We start from the raw sequence: 18,651 nt of genomic DNA, 5'->3' as shown, positions 1-18,651 counted from the left end.
TAGTCACCACATTGATCACAAAAATACATAGTAAGCACCTCTGTAAAGAGACATAGCATAGATCAAAACACATGTAGACATCAACCTCATAGGATGCACACATCAATCTTGGCAGAAATGACAAAAGTGCATGTTATAACAGTTTCAGCAGATTAACATCATGAAGCACTCTTGCAATGATGATTCAGGCATCAAGATGAGCTCAAATGAACGTGATGCAATGGAATGAAATGAAGTGCTCGTTGAGGCGAACAATTTGACATATTACATGCACGAAACGGAGCTACGGATGCAGAGATATGATGCGATGAATAGGGCATGATAATGTTGAATTATACAAGTTCTTAGCAGAATTTCAACCTCCGAAAAATGGACGTGGTCGTGCGGGACGCGGCCGTTTGGATCACGGGACGGGTGGATCTCATCCACCCGCCCGGATCTGACCGGAGACGGGCGCCGGCGGGGTCGCCGGAGTTGGCGGACGAGGGACGGCGCGGGCATGGCGGGGCGGGGCCCGAAGCGGGCATAGGCGGGGCCGCTGCGGCGGCGGGGCCGGCGAGCGGGCGCCGGAGTTGGAGCAGGAGCTCGTCGGCGGGGCTCGGGGCTCCGGCGGACGGGCTCGGGCGCGGGAGCTCGGGGCCGGAGGGGACGCGGCGGGGCGGGCTCCGGCGGTAGGCGGACGTCGATGGAGGCGGCGGCGGCCTAGGCTGGCGGCACCGGGCGGCGACGCGGCGGGGCGGGCGGCGAACGACGGCGGCCAAGGCTGCGCGGTGCGGAAGGAGGCAGACGGCGGCGGCGGGCGCGCAGGCGTCCCGCGGGCTTGGCGCGGGCCTCTCAGGCTGGCGGAGGCGTGCGGCGGCGGCGGACAGGTGGCGGGCGTCCATTGGCTGGAGGGCGGCGGCGGACATGTTCGGCCGCAGGGTGGACGTGTCCGGTGGCGCGGAGAGGAATGGATCTAGGGTTTGATCTGCGGGATTTTCGGGGGAGGGGCTTATTTATAGTTTCTGGGAGCTAGGAGAGTCCAAATGGGGAGCGGTTTTCAGCCATGTGATCGGGATCGAACGACTGAGAGCATGGAGGTGAGTTTGCTGGGTTTTGGGCCACTTTGGAGAGGTGTTGGGCTGCAAAGAGAAAGGGGGGTTTCGGGCTACGCGGTTAACCGTTGGAGTATCAAACGGACTCCAAATGGCACGAAACTTGACAGGCGGTCTACCGGTGCTATACCAAGGCCGCTTGGCAAACCTCGGGCCATTCCGAGAAAGTTTAACACCCGCTCACGAAGAGAGGCAAGAAGGGGACGCCGGATGACATAGGAGCGCCGGATTGCAAAACAGACAACGGGGAAAAAGTTCGGATGCATGAGACGAACACGTATGCAAAATGAAATGCACATGATGACATGATAAAATGCAACACGCAAGCAAATGACATGGCAACAACGGTGAATAACTGGCAGACACCTGGCGCATCGAACCCGGGACGTTACAACACTCCTCCACTCACAAGAGATCTCGTCCTGAGATCTTAGGACCGAGACGGAAGGGAAAAGGGATGAGGTGAAACAAGAACCCAAGAGAAGAAGCAAAGAATCGAGAGCACTCGAGAAGAAGAGAGGAACGTTGAGAATGACGAGAATCGAAAGCTCACGGAATCAGATAGACTATGAAACCACTCCGATTATAACGAGATAAGAACGAATAAGACTGAAACGATTTAGACAGCACACCGACTGAAAATGGAATGAATAGAACACAAGCTTGAGAGGATGGAATGATACTTGATGAAGACATGATACAAAACCTCCGGAAGAATTGAAAGAGTTGAATGAAAAGAACTTAAAAGGAAGGATTGAATGGAGTTGTTGAGAAAATCAACAACGAAAGAATAAGCTTGTTGTGGACTTATAAGTAACATCTCAAAATCATAAGGTGATAACAGGCCACAAACGGGAATAATTGGATCGCTGAGAAGAACGAAGGAATGCAAAGCTCCAATTTAAAAGAATACGGAGAATTAATTACACTTCGAGATGCCAGAAAAAGGATACTTGAACTCCGCCGACAAGAATCTTGATGAACACTTGAGGAATGAATTAAATCATGAAGAACCACCGTAAGGAACACCGGTAACAAAAGGATGATGAGATAGAATGAAGGATGAAATAATAAGATGAGCCTTGCAATGATTTAGATGGAGGTTCCGACGAAATGACCGAGGAAATTTGAACTCCGGAAAAGAAAAGATGAAGACACTTGGAACTAGAATTTATTAATCAAGAACAAATTCCGAAGGAAGGGATTACTAGACGAAGATGAAATAAGAATAAGAATTATGTCATGCCTATCCTTCACCAATTTAAATTGATGACAAGCAACGGATTTTTGCATACTACTTATTCTTCTTGAAAAGGATTGAGAAGGAACATATCACAAACTTGAGAAGCTCTTCATGAACCACCGATAGGATTGAAAGAACGAATGGATTAATATGATAATCAAGGAAAAAGAATCTTGAACGAACCATCGTAAGAATTCGAAAAAGACTGATAAAAGAGAATGGATCACCGGGAAGAATTAGAAGAACAAATATGCTAGAGGGGATTTAGATGCAAAAGGACAAAGAGATCATGAGCTGATTAAAGAACACTTGAACGAAGCACCAGAATAATTAGAGGACGATAGCTGGAATGATGGCCTCCGGTGAAAAGAAACAGAAATCAACTTCTGACATACTCCAGATGGGTACGAAAAGAAAATCTGATGAATGGAATAATTTGAGAGGATAAAATGAAGCTAGAACCACGAAACTTCGGGAGAACAGACAAGATTGAGAGGGAAAACTCTTCTTCAATCTTCAAAAGACGACGAGAAACACCACCAAAATTATTGAGATACTCTGGGAGAATGAAAAGCGAAGGGGTTGAGCCAACAATGAAAAGAATTTGAATGAGATCTTGGAGAAGGCATCTTACTGATGGAATCCATTCTTACATCACACTTGAAAAGAATTTGGGATAACTCCGGGGGAATTAGAAGAGTCAGGTAAGATCCTGGGAAAAGACCTGTGGGTTAGGGCCCACTAAAATAGAACACAGTTGAAAAGGATTGTTGAACAGATAGATGATGCACCGGAACAACTGAAATATTTGAATGAGGTGACAACCTCGAATTAATTCGAACACAGACAAATCTCCTGAGATGTCTTGCACACTCCGGAAGGATAAACTAGCGAGAGGCGAACGAGCAGGGAAAATACTTGAGCCGAGGAAAATAATGAAATCACTACCAAAATTAGAATTGAATCCACCGGAAAAGAAAAGGAGATGAAGAATGTCAAACGAGACGAGAATTCACCGGTTGAAATAATTAAGGTAAGATTGAAGAGACTCCGCTCGAATGGAATTGATGCTCGAAAGAGATTCAAGCTCAGGGAAGAAGAGGGTGGGAGGGCGGGAAAACAAAAGCAACTTGGAAGGGGAAACGACGAATATCTTGAAGAGGAAAACACCGATTGAAATCATTGAGGAAAGAAAGCAAAGACTTCACACGAGTAGGATGGATACTCGATTACGGACTCCGGTTCCGAGAAGAAGAAGGGGTGGGCGGGTGGGAAAAGAAGACAAATGAGGATTGAACTTGGCAAATATGAAGAGGCTCGAGTCGACTTGACGAGAAAAGCACCGGATGAAAAGAGCTGAGGAACAACGAACAAAAAACCAACTGCATGATCCTAAAGAAAGTTTGAAAAGGAAGAGGAGTAATTAAAACACCTACGTCAAGATTCCTTACCAGAGCGACAAAGGGGCTGAGGAGTAAAAAGAATTCCTACTCTCCGATATAACTAGACTCTGAAATCAGTTTTCTTCTAGACTCAACAACGGCCAAACTACACGATCAATCAAGGGGGCTCCTAGGGTCGGTCGAGGCTCTGATACCAACTTGTCACGCCCAATATGCGACCCTATCCAAAAGGAACTCTAAGGTCCCACCAAGGATAGACCCGCATATTCATACGCTTTTCCAAGGTCGATATCATTACATCAACATTACATAATAGATGGGGACACATACATAAGGCATACAATGCCACACGAATACAACATGACAATACATAAGAGCATCATCCAACTACGGATGAAACACAAACAGAAACTCAAACGACATCCACCCTGCTATCCCAGGCTGCCAACCTGGAACCTATCCCCTAATCGAAGAAGAAGCAGAAGAAGAACTCCAAACAAGCAAACATCGCTCTCGCGTCAAGATCATCGCATAAACCTGTACCTGCAACTGTTGTTGTAGTAATCTGTGAGCCACGAGGACTCAGCAATCCCATTACCATGGGTATCAAGACTAGCAAAGCTTAAAGGGAAAAGAAGGGGTAAAGTGGTGAGGCTGCAGTAGCGACTAACCATGATATGGTGGCTAACATACGCAAATAAGAGCGAGAAGAGAGCAAAAGGAATGGTCATGAAGCTAGCAATGATCAAGAAGTGATCCTGAACTCCTACTTATGTCAAACATAACCCAAGAACCGTGTTCACTTCCCGGACTCCGCCGAAAAGGGACCATCACGGCTACACACACGGTTGATGCGTTTTAATTCGGATCTGGTGTCAAGTTATCTACAATCGGACATTAACAAATTCCCATCTGCCTATAACCACAGGCACGGCTTTCGAAAGATTATACCCTGCAGGGGTGTCCCAACTTAGCCCATGATAAGCTCTCGCGATCAACGAAGGATATACCTTCTCCCAGGAAGACCCGATTAGACTCGGAATCCCGGTTTACAAGACATTTCGACAATGGTAAAACAAGACCAGCAAGACCGCCCGACGCGCCGACAATCCCGATAGGAGCTGCACATAACTCGTTCTCAGGGCAACACCGGATGAACACTACGTACAACTAAAACTAGACCTCGAGTTTCCCCGAGGTGGCGCTGCAAGTGGCTCTGGTCCGGACCAACACTTAGACAAGCACTGGCCCGGGGGGGGGGCTATAATAAAGATGACCCTCGAGAGAGCGACTCCCAAGGGAAAAGTAGGTGGTGGTGAGGCAAATGGTAAAACCAAGGTTGGGCCTTGCTGGAGGAGTTTTACTCAAAGCGAACTGTCAAGGGGGTCCCATAAATCACCCGACCGCGTAAGGAACGCAAAATCCGGGAACATAACACCGGTATGACGGAAACTAGGGCGGCAAGAGTGGAACAAAACACCAGGCATAAGGCTGAGCCTTCCACCCTTTACCAAATATATAGATTCATTAATAATATAAGAGATATTGTGATATCTCAATCAAAATCCTGTCCACCATGGAGCAATCTTCAACTTCACCTGCAACTAACAACGCTATAAGAGAGGCTGAGCAAAGCGGTAACATAGCCAAGCAATGGTTTGCTAGGAAGGGTGTCAAAGGTTAGAGGTTCATGGCAATTTGGGAGGCTTGATGAGCAAAAGATAGGTAACGCAGCATAGCGATAGAACAAAGCAACTAGCATAGCAATGATAGTAGTGAGATCCAGGGTAGCGGTCATCTTGCCTGAAATCCCGCAAGGAAGAAGAACGAGTCCATGAAGAAGACGAACGGATGAAGCCACGAAGACGGACCAAGCGTAGACGAAAGAATCCTCACGAATGCACGAAACAGGAACTATCGAGAGAAACCACACAATAGTAAACACACCACACATAAACATGACATGATGCACAGACAAGTATGATGCAAGACAAGACTACATGAAGCTACTCATGGCAAGAGATGATGCAAACATGAGCAACACATCAAGGCAAGTTTAAATGAGGCCGGGAACAACATATAACAATTTCGGTAAGTCCTCATATGCATATTTCGAAATTGGTCCAGATCTGAATAAACCTTATGTTCAAGTTGTTAAACATCAAGTTAAGATTCACCAAGATGATCTACACGAGATTCTAGTCAAGTTACATATAAAGTTCATTTAATTCGAAGCTACGGCCTAGAAGATATGAGAAAAACAAGACAAACATGGCATTGATGCAAAATGCATACAAACATCAAGCAAACACCTCAAAACATGAATGCAACATGATAATATGAAACTACATGCAAAATCAAGCAAGTTTCATATAGAGCGCACTCAAAACGGAGCAACGGTTCAACACACACATGAAACAAGTTATAATAACAATCTATCCAAAACAGCAACTAGGCATATTGCAAGCATCAAAACAACATGCTATAGAACCCCAACATGAGAACAAAAGGCATGGGCATGATGTACAGGTAAAGCATTACAAAACGAAAACTGAGCTATCTCCAGAAATCACTAGAACATGCTCAAACACACATGGCAAGATTGCAAGTAATAACAATTTCAGAATTTGCAGAAAATAACATCAGGTTGCAATGTTTAGAGCTATCAAACAACATGTTACAGGAACTTATCATGGCAAACAAAGGCATGGCATGAAACTACTAAATGCATAGATCAAAAGTCCCTTACTGACCATAAGCCAAAAAGGATCAGAAAATATGATGGCACCCATGTAAACATAGCAAGTTATAATACAGATTCAAACATGGCAGGAACAAAATTATGAAGGCATGTTGATGAGATTGTGCAACTCACCATAGAGCAATACATGGCATGGCAAGCCAACCAACAGTAAGAAGTCATATTTGTGAAGTTAAGCATGGCAAGAGCAAGTCCATAGGATGCATGTATCACTAGCAAAACACATGGCAACAACTGAACTTAATGTTAACAGGCTGACAGCAACATTATGAAGCAACTTTGGAGCAAGATATGAACAAGCTACAGCAACCTATAATTGCAACTAGGGGCATGTATGGATAGATCATGACATGTAGAACAAAACACCCTTAGTGAACATCTCCAGATTATGCATATGATGACTTGTAGCAGCAGGTTTACATAGCATCACGAAATAACAGATTCAGCCTAGCAAAACAGCAACAGCAAGTACCCTACTTAACAAGCTCGATTCACTCACCACAAGTCATTGCATGACAAGATAAGCATAGCATCATCAAGAAGACATGTTTATGAAACAAACAAAGGCAAGAACAAGTTCATAGCATGCAAGGATCAACTACAACAACCTTGGCAAAATTGAATAACATGTAAACAATCTGCCAGGAAACATTTTGAAGCAAAAGTAGAGCACGAAAACGACATGCTAGACTACTCCATAATTGCAAACAAGGGCATGAATAGATAGACGATAACCATATGTTCAAAACATCCTTACTGAAGTATCTCAAAATATGCATGGATCGCTCTGTAGCATCAAGTTTACATGGCATCAAAATAACAGCAGAACAGGGACTAAAAACGGCAACATTACGAAGCCTAGTTTGCATGCTTGTGCTAGTCACCACATTGATCACAAAAATACATGGTAAGCACCTCTGTAAAGAAGACATATCATAGATCAAAACACATGTAGACATCAACCTCATAGGATGCACACATCAATCATGGCAAAAATGACAAAAGTGCATGTTATATCAGTTTCAGCAGATTAACATCATGAAGACTCTTGCAACGATGATTCAGGCATCAAGATGAGCTCAAATGAACATGATGCAATGGAATGAAATGAAGTACTCATTGAGGCGAACAATTTGACATATTACACGCACGAAACGGAGCTACAAATGCAGAGATATGATGCGATGAACAGGGCATGATAATGTTGAAATATACAGGGACTTAACCGAATTTCAACCTCCGAAAAATGGACGTGGTCGTGCGGGACGGAGAGATACAGGCGGGATGCGGCCGGTTGGATCACGGGACGGGTGGATCTCATCCACCCGCCCGGATCTGACTGGAGACGGACGCCGGCGGTGTCGCCGGAATTGGCGGACGAGGGGCGGCGCGGGCATGGCGGGGCGGGGCCCGAAGCGGGCGGAGGCGGGGCCGCTGCGGCGGCGGGGCCGGCAAGCGGGCGCCGGAGTTGGAGCAGGAGCTCGCCGGCGGGGCTCGGGGCTCCGGCGGACGGGCTCGGGCGCGGGAGCTCGGGGCCGGAGGGGCGCGCCGGGCGGCGGATCCGCGGGAGGCGGACGTCGATGGAGGCGGCGGCGGCCCAGGCCGGCGGCGCCGGGCGGCGACGCGGCAGGGCGGGCGGCGAAAGGCGGCGCCGAGGCGGCGGGGTGCGGAGGGAGGCAGACGGCGGCGGCACGGGCACGGCGGCGGGCGCGCGGGCGTCCTGCGGGCAGCGGCGGCGGCGGATCCGGGCCCCGCGGGCCTGGCGCGGGCCTTGCGGGCCGGCGGAGGCGGGCGGTGGCGGCGGACAGGTGGCGGGCGTCCGTTGGCTGGAGGGCGGCGGTGGACATGTTCATCCGCAGGGGGGACGTGTCCGGTGGCGTGGAGAGGAATGGCTCTAGGGTTTGATCTGCGGGATTTTCGGGGGAGGGGCTTATTTATAGTTTCTGGGAGCTAGGAGAGTCCAAATGGGGAGCAGTTTTCGGCCACGTGATCATGATCAAACGACCGAGAGCATGGAGGGGAGTTTTCTGGGTTTTGGGCCACTTTGGAGAGGTGTTGGGCTGCAAAGAGAAACGGGGGTTTCGGGCTACGCGGTTAACCGTTGGAGTATCAACCGGACTCCAAATGGCACGAAACTTGACAGGCGGTCTACCGATGCTATACCAAGGCCGCTTGGCAAACCTCGGGCCATTCCGAGAAAGTTTAACACCCGCTCATGAAGAGAGGCAAGAAGGGGACGCCGGATGACATAGGAGCGCCGGATTACAAAACGGACAACAGGGAAAAAGCTCGGATGCATGAGACGAACACGTGTGCAAAATGAAATGCACATGATGACATGATAAAATGCAACACACAAGCAAATGACATGGCAACAATGGCGAATAACTGGCAGACACCTGGCGCATCGAATCTGGGGCGTTACATCAACAACACATCATCTATTACCTTTTGGAGAGTGGTGTCTCCTAGATTGGTTAGGTGTCACTTGGGAGCCTTCGTCAAGATTGTGGAGCTGAACCAAGGAGTTTGTAAGGGCAAGGAGATCGCCTACTTCGTGAAGATCTACCCTAGTGAGGCAAGTCCTTTGTGGGCGATGGCCATGATGGGATAGACAAGGTTGCTTCTTCGTGGACCCTTTGTGAGTGGAGCCCTCTATGGACTCGCGCAGCCGTTACCCTCTGTGGGTTGAAGTCTTCATCAACGTGGATGTACGATAGCACCACCTACTGGAACCACGCCAAAAATCTCTATGTCAACCTTGCGTTTGCTCCCTCCAAACTCCCCCATTTACTTTCTTGCAGGTTGTATGCTTTACTTTCCACTGCCCATATACTCTTTGCATGATTGCTTGAATTGTATTGAGATTGCTTGACTTGTGCTAAGTTGCTAAAATCTGCCAAGAACTAAAATTGGGAAAATGTTAAGCTTTTATTTGGTCAAGTAGTCTAATCACCCCCCCTCTAGACATACTTTCGATCCTTGTGGATGGCAGGTGGCCCCCCTCTGGTGCTTTCTTCGCCCAATATTTTCTATATTTTCCAAAAATATTCTCCGTGAAGTTTCACGACTTTTGGAGTTGTGCAGAATATGTCTAATATTTTCTCCTTTTCTAGTCCAAAATTCCAGCTGCCGACATTCTCCCTCTTCTTGTAAACCATAAAAAATAAGAGAGAATAGGCATACGTATTGTGATATAACGTAATAACAGCACATAATGCAATAAATATCAACATAAAAGCATGATGCAAAATGGACGTATCAACTCCCCCAATCTTAGATCTTGCTTGTCCTAAAGAGAAACCCGATATCGAAAAATATGTTCACATGTTTAGAGATAGAAGTGTCGATCAAATAAAATAAGGGCATGAGGGCATCATGATCATCTTTAGAACAACAACATATATTTTCATATAATTTATTATGTTAAAGTAACAATTCATTCACAAGATAAAGTATGAGTCGGAAACTTCATTAAAAACTAACAAACTATGATCTCAGTCATTGAAGCAATTGCAATTTATCATAACATCGGAAAGATTCAATATAAGAGATTTTCAGCAAGTCCACATACTCAACTATCATTTAGTCTTTTACAATTGCTAATACCTGCGATACTTATGGGTACAAGTTTTCAATCGTACACAAAGAAAGATAGGGGCTTTAGTTTCGTCTCCCGACCTTTTACCTCATGGGTAATGTCAACAATAATACTTTATGAAAACCAACATACGAGTGGATATATATATCCGGATCTCTGCAACACATAGTGCTTGCCAAAGGAAAAAGTGTAAAAAGGAAAGGTGAAGATCACCATGACTCTTGTATAACTGTAGAAGGTCAAAATAAAAGATAGGCCCTTCGCAGAGGGAAGCAGAGGTTGTCATGCACTTTTATGGTTGGATGCACAAAATGTTAATGCAAAAGAACGTCACCTTATATTTCCGCTTGTGATAAAGAACTTTATAATGCAGTCTGTCGCTTTTATTTCTTCCATATCACAAGTTCATATGAAGCTTCTTTTCTTCACGCTGATATATCATACATATTTAGGGAGAAATTTTATTGCTTGCATCGGTGACAACTTACTTGAAGGATCTTACTCAATCCATAGGTTGGTATGGTGGACTCTCATGGCAAAACTGGGTTTAGGGATGTTTGGAAGCACAAGTAGAATCTCTACTTGGTGCAAAGAAATTGGCTAGCATGAGAGGGAAAGGCAAGTTCAACATGTTGGAGGATCTATGACAATATAACTTCTATTCGGATATAAGAAAACATAACCCATTATGTTGTCTTCCTTGTCCAACATGTAATTTCTAGCATGTCATATTTTAATGAGTGCTCACAATTACAAAAGATGTCCAAGATAGTATATTTATATGTGAAGCCGCTCTTTCTTTATTACTTTCAATTAATTGCAATAATGACCAAAACTATGTTTGTCAACTCTCAATAACTTTTATTCATCATACTCTTCATATGTGAAGTCATTACTCTCCATAAGATCAATATATGATCTTTTTATTTCTTTTTATTTTTTCTTTAGTTCCCTCAAGATCATAGCAAGATAGCAAAGCCCTCAACTCAAAACTACTCTTTATTATATATAACTCACGGATTTGATTACGTAGATAGAGATCAAAACAAAACTCAAAGCAAGATCATACTAATATTTTATTCTACTAGATCAAGATATAACCAAACGGATCAAATCTAAGAAAAACAATGAAAGTAAAGGTGTGATGGTGATACAATACTGGGGCTCCTCCCCCAAGCTTGGCAGTTGCCAAGGGGAGTGCCCATACCCATGTATTTATGTCTCTTTCTTTGGAGGTGGTGATGATGGAGTTGTTGATGAATCTATTAGCTTCATTAATGCATTCTCCAAAACATGAAGTTCTTAGAGCACACGTTGGAGCATATTTGCATTCTTCTGAATTTCCTCCATAAGATGCTTATTTTCAGGCCCCCAAGAGCTCTTTCCTACATTGCTTTCACTTGGATGGGATATGTCCCAATTGGACGGTATATGTGTACGAGGGGTGCTCTCCACTCCATAATTATGAACCAAGTTATGGAAGTTGTTCCGATGTAACCTGTGTAAGGGCCTCCTAGGGTGAAGCCCTTCTCGAACCTCTTCGTCTTCATGGTTGTTTGTGGTCCTATTGCTTGATGGAGATTGGGAATAGTGGAGATGCCAGCCAGAGTGCCTCTCTCCGAACCCGGATGGTGGTCCTCAAGCGAATCTCTTTCATGCTCCTCCATCATGGCTCCCTCGGCATCCCTCCTTCTAAGTTCCATCAAGATCAACCAACCATCGCCATCCGCGTTGTTAGAGGAGGAGGAGGACATGGTGCTTGGCCTTGAAAATTCTTGCTGAAAACAACTCAAAACGGAAATAGGGATTTTGCCATGGTACGGTGGTCAAAACCTTCCGGAGATTATATAATAATTTATACCAACCAAAAGAAGTATTGTGCAAGAAAATGGAGTACGAAGGGCATACTAGGTGGCCACAAGGTAGGGGCGCCCGAGGAGGTAGGGCGCGCCCTCCACCCTTGTGGTCTCCTCGTGTCTCTTTCTGACTAATTTTAATTTTCCTAATTTTTTGAATATTCCAAAACAGAGAAAAATTGCAATTAGAACAGTTTTGGAGTCGGTTTACTTACTGTACCACATACGCATTCCTTTTCGGAGTCTAAAACGTTCTAGAAAGTATCCCTTATTTACTCCTCCGGTGTTACGATGTCAATTATATTGGTTTCAACATTTATGGCATAACCTAAGATATAATGTTTGATTCTTTGACCGTTTACCACCTTCGGATTTGTGCCTTTTGTGTTGTTGATTTTTATGGCACCGAAACGATTGACCTCCTCGATAATATAAGGACCTTCCCATTTAGAGAGAAGCTTTCCTGCAAAAAATCTTAAACAAGAGTTGTATAGCAAAACATGATCACCTACATTAAACTCACGCTTTTGTATCCTCCTGTCATGCCATCTTTTAACCTTTTCTTTAAACAACTTGGCATTCTCATAGGCTTGGGTTCTCCATTCATCAAGCGAGCTAATGTCAAATAACCTCTTTTCACCGGCAAGTTTGAAATCATAATTGATCTCTTTAATAGCCCAATATGACATGTTTTTCCATAAACCATTTTATACGGAGACATACCCATAGGAATTTTATAAGCAGTTCTATAAGCCCATAATGCCTCATCAAGTTTCTTGGACACATTCTTTCTAGATCTATTAACAGTCTTATGCAAAATCAATTTAGTCTCTCTATTACTCAATTCTACTTGACCACTAGACTGAGGATGATATGGAGATGCAATTATATGGTTAACATCATACTTAGCAAGCATTTTACAAAAAGCACCATGAATAAAATGTGAACCACCATCAGTCATTAAATATCTAGGGACTCCACACCTCAGAAAAATTATTTCTTTAAGAATCTTAATAGAGATGCTATTATTAGCACTACTAGTTGGAATAGCTTCTACCCACTTAGTAACATAATCATCAACAACTAGAATATGTGTATACCCATTAGAGGAAGGGAAAGGTCCCATATAATCGATGCCCTAAATATCAAATGGTTCAATAACAAGTGAATAATTCATATGCATTTCCTGACGTCTACTAACATTACCAATTCTCTGGAATTCATCACAAGACAAGACAAACTTACGAGCATCTTTGAAGAGAGTGGGCCAATAAAAACTGGATTGCAATACCATATGTGCAGTTCTATCTTCAGCATGGTGTCCTCCGTAAGCCTTGGAGTGACACTTGCGTAGGATTTATTCCTGTTCATGCTCTGGTACACAACGTCTAATAACACCATCTACTCCTTCTTTATAAAGGTGTGGGTCATCCCAAAAGTAATGCCTTAATTCATAAAAACACTTTTTCTTTTGGTGGTATGTGAAACTAGGTGGTATAAATTTAGCAACAATGTAATTAGCATAATCAGCATACCATGGAGTATTATGAGAAGCATTTATGACAGCTAATTGTCCATCAGAAAAGCTATCATCAAAGGAAGTGGGTCGTCAAGAACATTCTCTAACCTAGACAAGTTGTCTGCAATGGGGTTCTCAACTACCTTTCTATCAACAATATGCAAATCAAATTCTTGTAACAAGAGAACCCATCTAATTAGTCTAGGTTTAGCATCTTTCTTTTCCATAAGATATTTAATAGTAGCATGATCAGTGTGAACAGTTACTTTGGAATCAACAATATAAGTTCTAAACTTGTCACAACCGAAAAGAACTGCTAAAAATTCCTTTTCAGTAGTAGCATAATTTCTCTAGGCACTGTCTACAGTTTTACTAGCATAATGAATAACATTTAATTTCTTATCAACTCTTTGCCTTAGAACAACACCAACAACATAATCACTAGCATCACACATAATTTCAAAGGGTAAATTCCAATCAGGCAGTTGAACAATAGGTGCAGAAATCAAGGCTTTCTTAAGTATTTCAAATGCTTCTACACAATGATCATCAAAAACAAAAGGAACATATTTTTGCAAGAGATTAGTGAGAGACCTAGAAATTTTAGAGAAGTCTTTAATAAACCTCCTATAGAAACCAACATGACCAAGGAAACTTCTTATACCTTTGATATCTTTAGGACATGGCATCTTTTCAATAGCATCTACTTTACCTTCATCAACTTCATTATCTCTTTCATTAATTTTATGCCCCAAGACAATGCCTTCATTAACCATAAAGTGGCACTTCTACCAACTCAAAACAAGATTGGTTTCTTCAGATCTCTGAAAACTCGATCAAGGTTGTTGAAGCAATCATCACAAGAAGTTCTGTAAACAGAGAAATCATCCATGAAAACCTACAATCTTTTCACAAAAGTCAGAATATAGCAGTCATACATCTTTGAATGGTAGCAGGTGCATTGCATAAACAAAAAGGCATACGTCTATAAGGAAAGGTACCGAAAGGCAAGTAAAAGTGGTCTTTTCCTAATCATCTTTTAACACGAGTATTTGAGAAAAAACAGAATAACCATCTAGAAAGCAAAAATGTCTATGTTTGGATAGTGTTTCTAGCATTTGATCAATAAAAGGTAGAAGGTAGTGATATTTTCTAGTAGCTTTGTTCAATTTGCGAAAATAAATTGTCATTCTATAACTTGTAACAATTCTTTGTGGAATCAATTCATTCTTATCATTAGGAACAATAGTAATACATCCCTTCTTAGGGACACAATGAACGAGACATACCCACTTAATATCAGCAATAGGATAAATTATATATGCCTCCAGAAACATTATTATTTCATTTCTTACAACTTCTTTCATTTTCGGATTTAACCATCGTTGATGATCAACAACTCGTTTAGCATCAGGTTCAAAATTAATTTTGTGTTGACATAGAGTGGGACTAATGCCCTTAAGATCATCAAGAGTATATCCAAAAGCGGCACAGTGCTTCTTTAGAGTTTTCAATAATTTCTTTTGCTCATGCTCCAAAAGGTTAGCACTAATAATAACAGGATGTATCTTCTTTTCATCAAGATAAGCATATTTCAAAGTGTCAGGTAATTTTTTAAGCTCAAACACGGGATATCCTTTGGGTGGAGGAGTATCCCAAAGGATTTCAACAGGCAAATTGTGTTTCAAAATATCTCATCTATTCACCTTCTTTCATTCATAAACATATCATTTTCATGGTCTAGCAAATTCTATTCTGAAGGATCAGTAGGAGGAACAGTAATAGAAGCAAGACCAATAATTTCATCCTTACTAGGCAATTCTTTATCATGGGGTTGTCTACGAAATTTAGAGAAATTAAAATCATGAGACATATCCCCTAAACTGAAAGTAACAATATCTTTCTCGCAGTCTACCTTAGCATTAACAGTATTCAAGAAAGTTCTACCAAATATAATGGGACAAAAATCATCTTGTGGGGAACCAAGAACAAGAATATTAGTAGGGTATTTAATTTTCCCACACAAGACTTCAACATCTATAACAATCCCAATTGGTGATATAGTATCTCTATTGGCAACTGATACGTCTCCGAGGTATCTATAATTTATGAAGTATTGATGCCATGTTTACAGCAATTTTATATGGCTTTGGTATGATTTGGTTAGAACTAACCCAGACTGACTCTGTTTTCAGCAGAACTACCATGGTGTCATTTTTTGCGCAGAAATAAAAGTTCTCGTAATGGGCCGAAAATTTATGATGATTTTTTTATGGACCAAAAGAGAACCCCGAAGCACAAGAGTTGGACCAAAAGAGTCCCGAGGTGACGACAAGGTAGGGGGGCATGCACTACCCCCCGGGAGGGTGCTCCCGCCTTGTCGCTGCCTCGTGGACCCCCTTGACATGACACTGGCGCCAAAAATTCCTATAAATACCAAAACCCCCAGAAATAAACCTAGATCAGAAGTTCCACCGCCGCAAGCCTCTGTAGCCATGAAAAATCAATCTAGGCCCTCTCTGGCACCCAGCCACAAGAGGCTGATAACCTGCAAGTATACGAAATAGTTGTAGCCTATTTCGATAAGTAAGAGTATCGAACCCAAGGAGGACCTAAAGGTAGAACACATATTCTCTCAAGTCCTATATGCCACTGATACGACTCTACGCATGCTTGACGTTCACTTTACCTAGAACAAGTATGAAACTAGAAGTACTTTGTAGGTGTGATAGGGAAGGTTTGCAAGCTAATAAAGAACACGTAACATAAACTAGGGGCTGTTTAAATAAAGATGCAAGAAAGTAAATATAGAGAGTGTGGAAAAGTGGTGGTAGGAGTTGTGGAATTGTCCCTAAGCAATTGACTATGTTACTAGACCGGCAATCACTATTGCAATTCTATTTGACGGAGAGGCATAAGCTAACATACTTTCTCTACTTGGATCATATGCACTTATGATTGGAACTCTAGCAAGCATCCGCAAATACTAAAGATTCATTAAGGTAAAACCCAACCGTAGCATTAAAATATCAAGTCCACTTTATCCCATACGCAACAATCCCCTTACTCGGGTTTGTGTTTCACTCACTCACGCAACCCACTATAAGCGAATCATGAACGCATTGCAACACCCTACAGCGAGAATCCCTCACGCTTGCGCGACACGGAGGGCACCATAGGACAGCACCAATAATAAAACATGAAACTCAAACCAATCATGGCAACTCATCAATCACCGATAGGACAACGGAAATCTACTCACACAACATAGGATGGCAACACATAATTGGATAATAATATGAAGCATAAAGCACCATGTTCAAGTATAGGGTACAGCGGGTTGCGGGAGAGTGGACCGCTGGATATAGAAGGGGGAAGGTGATGGATATGTTGGTGAAGATGACGACGGTGTTGGTGAAGATCGCGGTGATGATGATGGCCCCGGCAGCGCTTCGGCGCCACCGGAAGCAAGGGGGAGAGAGGCCCCCTTCTTATTCTTCTTACTTGACCTCCTCCCTGGATGGGAGAACGGTTTCCCCTCTGGTCCTTGGCTCCCATGGCTTGGGAGGGGCGAGAGCCCCTCCGAGATTGGATCTATCTCTCTGTTTCTGCGTTCTCAGATTCTACCCCTTCACCGTTTCTTAAATATCCGGAGATCCGTAACTCCGATTGGGGTGAATCTTTCGCCCCGATTTTTCTTATAAAATTAGCTTTCTTGCAGAAAAAGAAGGGCATCAACCGCCTTACGGGTGGCCCACAAGAGACCAGGGCGCGCCCAGGGGTAGGGGGCGCGCCCCCCTGTCTCGTGGCCACCCCGGACACCGTTTCGCGTTGATTCTTCCTCCGGAAAATCCCACATATTCCAAAATAATTCTCCATCCGTTTTTATCCCGTTTGGACTCCGTTTTGGTTTTCTGCGAAACATAAAACATGCAACAAACAGGAACTAGCCCTGGGCACTGGATCAATATGTTCGTCCCAAAAATAGTATAAAAAGTTGCCAAAAGTATATGAAAGTTGAAGAATATTGGCATGGAACAATCAAAAATTATAGATACGATGGAGACGTATCAGCATCCCCAAGCTTAATTCCTGCTCGTCCTCGAGTAGGTAAATGATAAAAAAGATAATTTTTTATGTGGAATGCTACCTAACATAATCTTGATCATATGTCTAATCATGGCATGAATATTAAGACACGAGTGATTCAAAGCAATAGTCTATCATTTGAAATAAAAACAATAATACTTTGAGCGTACCAATAAAGCAATCATCTCTTTTCAAAACAACATGGCCAAAGAGAGTTATCCCTACAAAATCATATAGTCTGGCTATTGCTCTATCTTCATCACACAAAGTATTTAATCATGCACAATCCCGATGACAAGCCAAGCAATTGTTTCATACTTTAGTAATCTCAAACTTTTTCAACTTTCACGCAATACATGAGCGTGAGCCATGGATATAGTACTATAGGTGGAATAGAAAATGATGGTGGGGGTTATGTGGAGAAGACAAAAAGGGAGAAAGTCTCACATCAACTAGGCGTATCAACAGGCTATGGAGATGCCCATCAATAGATATCAATGTGAGTGAGTAGGGATTGCCATGCAACGGATGCACTAGAGCTATAAGTGTATGAAAGCTCAAACTAAAACTAAGTGGGTGTGCATCCAACTTGCTTGCTCATGAAGACCTCGGGCACTTGAGGAGGCCCATCATTGGAATATACAAGCCAAGTTCTATAATGAAAATTCCCACTAGTATATGAAAGTGAAAGCATAGGAGGCTCTCTCTATGAAGAACATGGTGCTACTCCGAAGCACAAGTGTGGTAAAAGGATAGTAACATTGCGCCTTCTCTCTTTTTCTCTCATTTTTTTTATTTTTTCTCTTTTTTTCTTTATTTTTTTTCTTTTTGGTGGGCTTCTTTGGCCTATTTTTTTATTTGGGCTTCTTTGGCCTCTTTTATTTTTCATAAAGTCCGGAGTCTCATCCAGACTTGCGGGGGAATCATAGTCTCCATCATCCTTTCCTCACTAGGGCAATGCTCTAATAATTATGATCATCACACTTTTATTTACTTACAACTCAATATCTAGAACAAAGATATGACTCTATATGAATGACTCCGGCGGTGTACCGGGATGTGCAATGATCTAGCATAGCAATGAC

The sequence above is a fragment of the Triticum aestivum genome, chromosome 3B, assembly GCF_018294505.1.
Source record: "Triticum aestivum cultivar Chinese Spring chromosome 3B, IWGSC CS RefSeq v2.1, whole genome shotgun sequence".
NCBI classification, from domain to species: domain Eukaryota; kingdom Viridiplantae; phylum Streptophyta; class Magnoliopsida; order Poales; family Poaceae; genus Triticum; species Triticum aestivum.
Note: the sequence above shows the minus strand (reverse complement) of the source record.